General features: G+C 34.7%; 1 non-coding gene across 1 annotated transcript; it reads right to left on the bottom strand.

Moving 5' to 3' along the window:
• Positions 1-7,654: 7,654 nt before the first annotated feature.
• TRNAP-AGG lies at positions 7,655-7,726 on the bottom strand. Its single transcript has one exon. It is a non-coding gene; the product is annotated as a tRNA-Pro (tRNA).
• Positions 7,727-8,086: the final 360 nt, after the last annotated feature.

Below are 8,086 nucleotides of genomic sequence, written 5' to 3'. Positions count from 1 at the left end.
TTGAGTAGGTGTATATGGACAAGAGAGTTGATGGTGGATGCCAGAAGTACGTAAATGAGTTTTGAAACAAGTGCTAGTAAATTCGGTACCTCCATCGCTATGAAATACCTTGATACGAGAATAATATTCCTTTTTCAAAAAATTTTGAATTTGAAGAAAAATATCAAAGAAATCAGATTTAAATTTTAAAGGGTAAAGCAAAGTGAATCGAGAATAATCATCAATAAAAATAACATAGTAAAGAAAACCCAAATTTGATTTGACGGGGGAGGGACCCCAAAGATCACAATGAATAAGATCTAACACATGAGACAATCTACGTTCATTGCAGAAATAAGGCAATCGATGTCTTTTCGCAAGTTGACAGGTACTACATAGTGATGGAGAAGACAATAAAGACGTAAGAGAACCTTTTCTATTTAAAAAAGAAATAAAGAATTATTAACATGACCCAGGCGAGCATGCCATAAATCATATGAAGCACGTAAAGATTTGTTTCTAAGATCTGAAATAAAAGCAGAGTTGTCGTGCTCCAGCACATATAGCCCTCCATCTCTTTTAGTGATTGCCACCACCCTTCCTATTTGACAATTTTGGATAGTAAGAGGATTATTAGTAAATGTAACGGAGAGAGAAAAATAAGACATTAATTTACAGATTGAAAGAAGATTTTGAGTGATATGAGCGACAACCAAGACATCTAATAAGTGAATATTTAAAACAGAAGAAAGAGTACAGGTGTGGGTAATGGGTAGGAATGCACCGTTTCCTACGATCATAGAGTCCTTACCCATGTATTTTTTAGACTGATCCAAAATAGATGAGTTGATGGTCATATAGAACGAAGCCCCAGTATTCAAAAACCAATTAGCAGCATCAGGTCCAGCAATACAATAGGACGTGTTGAATGCTTTAGCAAGGTGAGCATGAGTAGAATCAGGTCGAACATACTATTGGTTGCAGAAGTCAACATAATGGCCCTCTTTGCGGGATATATTATTTCTTATCAAACGAGAGAAAAAAGAATCCAATTCCGAATTTTATTGTTGGGGAACAAACCAAAATCATCCGGTTCACTACTACCGAATTTATAATTCAAAAGAAAATTAAAAATCGTCGTTGGGGAGAGAAAACTCGCGGGAGTACTCACCACTCTACAACGACGACTTTTGAAAAATATAATATTCTTCAACACACAAAATTTTATCAATCGCCTTTACAAAAACTAATCCAATTTTGAATCAGACTAAAATGGTCAAAACAAGATTTAACTTGTTATTGTTCGAGATCAAACTCAGGTCACTCTAAGTGACAAGCAAGAATGCTCACCCTTGTATTACAACGACCTCTGAACATAATAACTCGAGTGACAAGTGGATATACTCTCCACTATACCACTACAACGACTCATAAAAAATAAATTATTCGTTAACGCTCTAGATTTTACCAAGCGTCTTTAGAAAAAGTGATCCATTGTCAACGCTCTAGATTTTATCAATCGAAGATTCGGAACAAGTAATCCAATTTCGAATCCGGAGAAAATTGTCCAAAGAAAACTAAGCTTATTAGTGTCCGGGTTCAAACTCAAGTTTCTCGAGTGACAAGCGGGAATACTCACTACTGTATTACATCGACCTCTGAAAAATATATTATTTGATAACACACAAGAGAAAAAGAAATCCAATCCCGAATTTCGTTGTTGGGGAACAAACCTAAATCATCCGGTTCACCACTTTCGAATTTCGAATTCAAAAGAAAATTAAAAATCGTCGCTGTGGGAGATTAAACTCGCGGGAGTACTCACCACTCTACAACGACGACTTTCGAAAAATATAATATTCGTCAACACATAAGATTTTATCAATCGTCGTTACAAAAAGTAATCCAATTTAGATTCAGACTAAAATTGCCAAAACAAAATTAAACTTGTTATTGTTCGGGATCAAACTTAGGTCACTCGAGTGACGAGCAGGAATGCTCACCCTTGTATTACAACGACCTATGGAACAAAATAACTCGAGTGACAAGCGGATATACTCCCCACTGTACCACTACAACGACTCATAAAAAATAAAATATTTGTTAACGCTACAGATTTTACCAATCGTCTTTAGAAAAAGTGATCCATTGTCAACACTCTAGATTTTATCAATCGAGGATTCGTAACAAGTAATCCAATTTCGAATCCAGTGAAAATTGTCAAAAGAAAACTAAGCTTATAATTGTCGGGGTACAAACTCAGGTCCCTCGAGTGAAAAGCGGGAATACTCACTACTGTATTATATCGACCTTTGAAAAATATATTATTTGTTAACACACGAGAGAAAAAGGAATCTAATCCTAAATTTCGTTGTTGGGGAACAAACCCAAATAATTCGGTTCACCACAACCGAATTTTGAATTAAAAAGAAAATTAAAAATTGTCGCTGTGGGAGATTAAACTCGCTGGCGTACTAACCACTCTACAACGACGACTTTCAAAAAATATAATATTCGTCAAAACACAAGATTTTATCAATCGCCGTTACAGAAAGTAATCCAATTTAGAATCAGACTAAAATTGTCAAAACAAGATTAAACTGGTTATTGTTCGGGATCAAACTCAGGTCACTCGAGTGACGAGCAGGAATGCTTACCCTTTTATTACAACGACCTATGGAACATAATAACTCGAGTGACAGGCGGATATACTCCCCACTTTACCACTACAACGACTCATAAAAAATAAAATATTTGTTAACGCTATAGATTTTACTAATCGTCTTTAGAAAAAGTGATCCATTGTCAACCCTCTAGATTTTATCAATCGCTATAGATTTTACTAATCGTCTTTAGAAAAAGTGATCCATTGTCAACCCTCTAGATTTTATCAATCGATATAGATTTTACTAATCGTCTTTAGAAAAAGTGATCCATTGTCAACCCTCTAGATTTTATCAATCGAAGATTTGGAACAAGTAATCCAATTTTGAATCCGGTGAAAATTGTCAAAAGAAAACTAAGCTTATAATTGTCGGGGTTCATACTCAAGTCTCTCGTGTGACAAGCGGGAATACTCACTACTGTATTATATCGACCTCTGAAAAATATATTATTTGTTAACACACCAGAGAAAAAGGAATCCAATCCTTAATTTCGTTGTTGGAGAACAAACCCAAATCATCTGGTTCACCACTACCGAATTTCAAATTCAAAAGAAAATTAAAAATCGTCGTTGTTGGGGATTAATTTCGTGGGAGTACTAACCACTCTACAACGACGACTTTCAAAAAATATAATATTCGTCAACACACAAGATTTTATCAATCGCCGTTACAAAGAGTAATCAAATTTAGAATCAGACTAAAATTGTCAAAACAAGATTAAACTAGTTATTGTTCGGGATCATACTAAGGTCACTCGAGTGACAAGCAGGAATGCTCACCCTTTTATTACAATGACCTATGGAACATAATAACTCGAGTGACAGGCGGATATACTCCCCACTTTACCACTACAACGACTCATAAAAAATAAAATATTTGTTAACGCTACCGATTTTACTAATCGTCTTTAGAAAAAGTGATCCATTGTCAACCCTCTAGATTTTATCAATCGAAGATTCGGAACAAGTAATCAAATTTCGAATCCGGTGAAAATTGTCAAAAGAAAACTAAGCTTATAATTGTCAGGGTTCATACTCAGGTCTCTCGTGTGACAAGCGGGAATACTCAATACTGTACTATATCGACCTCTGAAAAATATATTATCTGTTAACACACGAGAGAAAAAGGAATCCAATCCCGAATTTCGTTGTTGGAGAACAAACCCAAATCATCTGGTTCACCACTACCGAATTTCAAATTCAAAAGAAAATTAAAAATCGTCGTTGTTGGGGATTAATCTCGTGGGAGTACTAACCACTCTACAACGACGACTTTAAAAAAATATAATATTCGTCAACACACAAGATTTTATCAATCGCCGTTACAAAGAGTAATCAAATTTAGAATCAGACTAAAAATTGTCAAAACAAGATTAAACATGTTATTGTTCGGGATCAAACTCAGGTCACTCGAGTGACGAGCATGAATGCTCACCCTTGTATTACAACGACCTATGGAACATAGTAACTCGAGTGACAAGCGGATATACTCCCCACTTTACCACTACAACGACTCATAAAAAATAAAATATTTGTTAGCGCTACAGATTTTACCAATCGTCTTTAGAAAAAGTGATCCATTGTCAACCCTCTAGATTTTATCAATCGAAGATTCGGAACAAGTAATCCAATTTCGAAACCGGTGAAAATTGTCAAAAGAAAACTAAGCTTATAATTGTCGGGGTTCAAACTCAGGTCCCTCGAGTCCGGTGAAAATTGTCAAAAGAAAACTAAGCTTATAATTGTCGGGGTTCAAACTCAGGTCCCTCGAGTGACAAGCGGGAATACTCGCTACTGTATTATATCGACCTCTGAAAAAATATATTATTTGTTTACACACGAGAGAAAAAGGAATCAAATCTCGAATTCAAAAGAAAATTAAAAATCATCGTTGTGGGGGATTAAACTCGCGGGAGTACTAACCACTCTACAACGACGACTTTCGAAAAATATAATATTCGTCAACACAAAAGATTTTATCAATGGCCGTTACAAAAAGTAATCCAATTTAGAATTAGACTAAAATGATCAAAAAAGGATTAAACTTGTTATTGTTTGGGATCAAACTTAGGTCACTCGAGTGACGAGCAGGAATGCTCACCTTTGTATTACAACGACCTATGGAACATAATAACTCTAGTGACAAGCGGATATACTCCCCACTTTACCACTACAACGACTCATAAAAAATAAAATATTTGTTAGCGCTACAGATTTTACCAATCGTCTTTAGAAAAAGTGATCCATTGTCAACCCTCTAGATTTTATCAATCGAAGATTCGGAACAAGTAATCCAATTTCGAATCCGGTAAAAATTGTCAAAAGAAAACTAAGCTTATAATTGTCGGGGTTCAAACTCAGGTCCCTCGAGTGACAAGCGGGAATACTCACTACTGTATTATATCGACATTATATCGACCTCTAAAAAATATATTATTTGTTTACACATAAGAGAAAAAGGAATAAAATCTCGAATTTGTTGTTGGCGAACAAACCCAAATCATCCGGTTAACCACAACCGAATTTGAATTCCAAAGAAAATTAAAAATTGTTGCTGTGGGGGATTAAACTCGCGGAAGTACTAACCACTCTACAACGACTTTTGAAAAATATAATATTAGTCAATACACAAGATTTTATCAATGGCGGTTACAAAAAGTAATCCAATTTAGATTAAGACTAAAATTGTCAAAACAAGACTAAACTTGTTATTGATCGGGATCAAACTCAGGTCACTCGAGTGACGAGTAGGAATGCTCACCCTTGTATTACAACGACCTATGGAACAAAATAACTCGAGTGATAAGCGGATATACTCCCTACTGTACCACTACAACGACTCATAAAAAATAAAATATTTGTTAACGCTACAGATTTTACCAATCGTCTTTAGAAAAAGTGATCCATTGTCAACACTCTAGATTTTATCAATCGAGGATTCGTAACAAGTAATCCAATTTCGAATCCGGTGAAAATTGTCAAAAGAAAACTAAGCTTATAATTGTCGAGGTACAAACTCAGGTCCCGCGAGTGACAAGCGGGAATACTCACTACAGTATTATATTGACCTCTAAAAAATATATTATTTGATAACACAGAGAGAAAAAGGAATCCAATCCCAAATTTCGTTGTCGGGGAACAAACCCAAATCATTCGGTTCATCACAACCGAATTTTGAATTAAAAAGAATATTAAAAATCGTCGCTGTGGGAGATTAAACTCGCGGGAGTACTAACCATTCTACAACGACGACTTTCGAAAAATATAGTATTCGTCAAAACACAAGATTTTATCAATCGCCGTTACAAAAAGTAATCCAATTTTGAATGAGACTAAAATTAACAAAACAAGATTAAACTTGTTATTGTTCGGGATCAAACTCAGGTCACTCGAGTGACGAGCAGGAATGCTCATCCTTGTATTACGACGACCTATGGAACATAATAACTCGAGTGGCAAGCGAATATACTCCCCAGTGTACCACTACAACGACTCATAAAAAATAAAATATTTGTTAACGCTCCAGATTTTACCAATCGTCTTTAGAAAAAGTGATCTATTGTCAACGCTCTAGATTTTATCAATCGAAGATTCGGAACAAGTAATCCAATTTTGAATCCGGTGAAAATTTTCAAAAGAAAACTAAGCTTATAATTGTCGGGGTTCAAACTCAAGTCTCTCGAGTGACAAGCGGGAATACTCACTACTGTATTACATCGACCTCTGAAAAATATATTATTTGATAACACACGAGAAAAAAAGGAATACAATCCCGAATTTCGTTGTTGGGGAACAAACCCAAATCATCTGGTTCACCACTTTCGAATTTTGAATTCAAAAGAAAATTAAAAATCGTCGCTGTGGGGGATTAAACTCGCGGGAGTACTCACCACTCTACAACGACAACTTTCGAAAAATATAATATTCGTCAACACACAAGATTTTATCAATCGCCGTTACAAAAAGTAATCCAATTTTGAATCAGACTAAAATTGTCATAACAAGATGAAACTTGTTATTGTTCGGGATCAAACTCAGGTCACTCGAGTGAGGAGCAGGAATGCTCACCCTTGTATTACAACGACCTCTGGAACATAATAACTCGAGTGACAAGCGGAAGTACTCCCCACTGTACCACTACAACGACTCATAAATAAATTATTTGTTAACGCTCGAGATTTTGCCAATCGTCTTTTGAAAAAGTTATGCATTGTTAATGCTCTAGATTTTATCAATCAAAGATCCAGAACAAGTAATCCAATTTCGAATCGGGGGAGAATATTCAAAAGAAAATTAAGCTTATTATTGTGGGGGTTCAAACTTAGGTCTCTCGAGTGACAACCGGGAATTCTCACTATTGTATTACATCGACCTCTGAAAAATATATTATTTGTTAACACACGAGAGAAAAAGGAATCCAATCCCGAAGACATAGATGGTCGCGTTTATTACTCATACCGTAAATATGAGAGGAAATGTCTTATACAATAGAAGAAGAACTAAGGAAAGAACTTTGAAGAAGACTAAGCACAAGACAAGAATAAAAATTAGAATACGGATGAAGACCCAAGTTTTTCGGACTTAGAACCGTGAACCTTAAAACTAAAGTTTTCAGATCAAAATACAGATTAAGACCTCGGATTTCTTACAAATGTATGTGCCATAGTCAACCATGGTCCGCCATTAAAGGAAGAAGGTCGAAGCTCGAACATTAAATTTGAGCCTACATACAAATTTGTCAAGAGAAAGATATCCTCTTCAATTTTTGCACATTTAATATGTCGAAGAAATATGAAAAAGGTCCCATGAGATTTGAACCAATGTTATTGGATTCAAAATTCAATGTCCTAACCACTAGACTATGAAACCACAAATACTTGTAAGGTTTGTGTGTAATAAATCTATATGTGTCTTTGTTTTTAGCTTTATATTTGATAGAGTTTCATGACTTAAATATGATATATGGGTATATAACTCGAGCTACAATACATTTAAAAGGCATAAAAGTTTGGGGCATTCCGAGAATTGAACTCAGGACCTCTCGCACCCTAAGCGAGAATCATACCACTAGACCAAATGCCCACTTGTGACAAACTTTTTTATTGAATATATTATTTTTTCATTCATTTATTTGATTTGGATATTAATGAAATCCATGAGCAAGTATTATAATCCTATCTTCTAGTTTTAAATTGATGGAACTAAAATTATTTATACTAATAGGTGTAATAACAATTATAGAATGTTAAGATTTGGATCGACAATTTCAATTGATTAAAATCTATATTTTTTTTAGTACCCAAGTGGTTACTCCTCTACCTATATGTTCGAATTTATTTATTTATTTATTATTATTATTATTATTAATTTTTTTATACAAAATTTGTGAAAACAATTGGGTACTAATTTATGTTATCCATTCGCGAAAAAATTATGTTTTTT

Source organism: Cucurbita maxima, unplaced genomic scaffold (assembly GCF_002738345.1).
Source record: "Cucurbita maxima cultivar Rimu unplaced genomic scaffold, Cmax_1.0 Cma_Scf00249, whole genome shotgun sequence".
In the NCBI taxonomy this organism is placed as follows: Eukaryota; Viridiplantae; Streptophyta; class Magnoliopsida; order Cucurbitales; family Cucurbitaceae; genus Cucurbita; species Cucurbita maxima.
The sequence above is the reverse complement of the archived record's forward strand: the minus strand, read 5'-3'. Positions and strand labels throughout refer to the sequence as shown.